General features: G+C 44.0%; 1 pseudogene across 1 annotated transcript; it reads left to right on the forward strand.

Annotated features, from left to right (window-relative positions):
* Positions 1-2,223: 2,223 nt before the first annotated feature.
* On the forward strand, positions 2,224-3,077 carry LOC147889019 (heavy metal-associated isoprenylated plant protein 45 pseudogene; annotated as a pseudogene). The gene is made up of 3 exons (XR_015543008.1): positions 2,224-2,351; positions 2,468-2,543; positions 2,719-3,077. The product of XR_015543008.1 is annotated as a heavy metal-associated isoprenylated plant protein 45 pseudogene (transcript).
* The last annotated feature ends 478 nt before the right edge of the window (positions 3,078-3,555 follow it).

Below are 3,555 nucleotides of genomic sequence, written 5' to 3' on the forward strand. Positions count from 1 at the left end.
CATCATAGTATTTCCCAAAGGGAATGCTTCATTGAGCGAGCTAGCACTCGGGACAGGTGAGATGCCACAAGATGCTCGACCTAGCTCTGCTCAAATACCCCTCATGTAACACATGATAGTGTTGTCTTTCCTTATGTTCACTATGGTGCTTATGAAGGAGAACAATCCTTTGATCCATGTAGCACTCGAGGTTTGGTGAGATGCCAATGGCCACGAGGTGCCAGGCATAGCTCCCCTCAAATGTTACTGAGGCAATGTATCATAGTACCATGTGCATGGATTCCCTTGAAGGGTCACGACTCGAAGGTGATGTGAAGCACTACTCGAGGAAGAATGCTGTTGGTTTGTCCACAAAAGTAGCCCTTGTTTATGGTATTATCTACTATGGGTGTCTAGTAGCTTTGATCCTAGTACATGTGGTCACCTCTTCTCCACAGTGGAGTTTTTGTGCTAGCAATTCACCCATGCTCCACTTTTTGACTTGGTTGTCCTACCCTAGACCTAACGACCCCCACCTTGGAATCTCTTCTATACACTGACTGGTGATCCAACATCCCTTTTCTTAGGGTAGCAATAGAGTGGTCGAAGGGCAACAAAGTCCCTTGGGAGCGGTCGAAGGGCACCAGAATCCACCACAGTCCCCTCACTCACACTACTCACCCCACGCATTTTTTTTCCAACAAAACCATTGCCTCAAGAGCTCATTGGTTTTGTGGGAAAAAGATGGGAAAAAAAGGTGGGGTATTACATGCCATCTTATTTTCCATCTATGCCAATTGCAGAAGGCCTTAAGCATCATTGCAATAGGTCAAGAAATAGGATTACATTATGATAAATTTATCTTTCACATGACGAAAATTTAGTGCATTTTGTTTTTGGGAGGCTTTGTAAAATGTTTCTTCTACATTTCTCTAGTTGCCTAAGTTGGGAATAAAGCAAAAATTTAAGGCTTTTTAGTGCATTCTAATTTTGGGAGGCTTTGTAAAATGTTTTCTGTAGATTTCTCTAGATTGCCTAAGTTCCAAGAAATAAAGAAATAATTTTAAGGCTAACATTGTTGGCCTTAGACCTTGAATGCTATCAATAATTGTTCCCTTGACTTTTATTTATGTGTTAAGAGGAATGAGAGCATCCTCATAAGTGACCAGCTCTTTACATTCAATCTTTATCTTAATCTTCGGCTTCAGACCAGCAACAAACCTATCCTTTTTTATGACTTTGGGAGGAACTTTAGGTAATAAGGCCACCTGCCATTTATTCCACAACACAGTGAACTTACCGACATACTCATCCACTAACTGAGTCGGCTGTTGCTGCAATAAACATAGCTCTCTCCAAATGCCATCAGGATCTCTAACACACATAAACCTGTCCAAGAAAGCTGTCCTCACCTTTGGATAAGTTGGGTTTCTGTGAGCACCCTGATCATCACGCATCCTTGCAGAGAAAGTCTGCAGCGCACCCAAGGTCGGAAACGCGCCACTCTTTGCTCGAAGTTTTGTCCAACACTTTAACCCAATGTTGTTTTGGTGCTTGAATTGGCACCTCTATTTTGGAGGGTGTAGATTTGAGCATTTTTGTGCCATTTGTAATACAACCAATCGACAATTGCCATTTGGCTTTGACCATTGCCCTTCAATGCTCCTCTAGCAATCCAGAGTTGACAGCCAATGAAAAATGGCCACCTACAAACTCTGGAGCACTCTATAGCCATAAAGAGCTCCTGCAGGTCGTCAGATGGCCCAGAGAGCTCCATCCGAGTGACTAAAGACTCCATTATTTGGCTCATGCGAAAATACCAATTTGGGCTAGAGAGTTGCACCAACGGTGCACTTGTGGCCTTGTTGGCACGGGCCCTTAAGTGAGGCCTAACAACATCCTTGGTGCAGCTACCGAGTATAAGTAAGGTTGAGCATGCTTTTGCTTAGCCCGAGGAGAAAGGGAAAGGTTGGCTCCAAAATTCAAAGATCCAACATGGAAGCATGTGCCTCGGTAGTAAGTGCTCAGAAGACCATACGTCCAATTTGGACAACCCCAATGCATGCCACGTTCCTCTGTCGCACCGACCTCTAGCCCGGGGTTTTCCGCATCCCTCTGTCGTGCGTTCTTTGGTTGAATTCCCCGACACTACGAAAATCGTGAAACAGCATGGAAGCTCCCTGATTGTCCTTTTGAGCCTATAATTAATTCTTGGGAACACTCTCTTCTTGCAACCTACAAGCTTCCACTTCTCATCCATCGCAACCTTGCTCACAGATTCTCCGTGACTGCTCATCGATCGATCGTTATTACGTGCACTTCAACGAATCACTTGCAACTCTTACTCGCGGCCATTGCTGGGAGAAATGGAGGTATGTTCAACTACCCTCTGAATTAGATGCTGTCCTTCCTGCTTCTCGGCTCCGATGGGTTAGCGTATCGTATGGTGTCAAAATTGCTGTTCTGAAAGTGAAGTAAATGCATACAGATTGTGGAGCTTCTTGTGCGTATGGACTGTAAAGGTTGTGAACGGACCATTCGCAAAGCACTCTCTAAACTACAAGGTATAGAGACTCCTTGTTAAGCTTTGCACCCGACAACGTGAGTCCATTTCAGACGGCTTTCGCATAGGATACGGTGTTCCATCAACGTTTGCTACTCCGTTAGTGAGAATCGTTGTGTGCCGGACGAAATTCGCAGTGTAGAGTCGGAGATTGACTACACTGCCGATTTGCGCAGGTGTTGAAACAGTCGACGTTGATTTAGAGCAAATGAAGGTGACAGTAACTGGGTTTGTCGACCGAATAAAAGTGTTACGCTTAGTAAGAAACACGGGGAAGGGAGCGGAGTTCTGGAATCCGTCGTACCACACGGATTATCACATGTATGCAACCACTTCGCGCGCATTCTCGAAAACTCATAACTATGAGAAGCATGGATATAATCATCCAGTAGAATCTTATACAGATGAGTACACCTACGAGGAGGCAGAAGAATCTGGTCTAAGTCCAACTCTTTTCAGTGACGATAATCCAAATGCATGCTTTAGACGTGGTGCGCGACATTACATTCTTGTCTGCACTACGGCCAAGTTGTAACTTTACATTCACATTCAGAACCTGTTTCGTCTGTATATGACTGTAAATCAATGGGCATGGTCGACTCAATGAGTCCTAATTCCTTTCTATACCTGTTGATATTCCATCAAGTTTGCGTATTTGTCCTTTCAGGCAAAAAAAGAAAATCGTCTCATTTGGAGCATTTTGCCAGGCCGCGAATTTGGAGCCTATGCCTCCCTTGAGAGACTAGGAGGATGAAGCCGCAATTTCTCCTAAATTAAGAAAACTTCCTTAACATTGTTATTGTTTCAAAATGTTTCAGAGAACTACTACAAACACATGCTTTCCGTAATGTCTCTCTCTCTCTCTCTCTCTACTATCCTTTTAACACGTGTGGGAGCATTAATCCTTATCTCTTAAGGAGAGCTTTGGGGAGGACGATTGGAGAAATGTGGGCCCTTGGATTTAATTTGATGAATGTGAGGCGTTGGATTGAGGATGACAAAATCGGTTTCAA

This window comes from Dipteris shenzhenensis, chromosome 21 (assembly GCF_047967505.1).
Source record: "Dipteris shenzhenensis isolate YYH24624 ecotype China chromosome 21, Dip_SZ_1.0, whole genome shotgun sequence".
NCBI lineage: Eukaryota > Viridiplantae > Streptophyta > Polypodiopsida > Gleicheniales > Dipteridaceae > Dipteris > Dipteris shenzhenensis.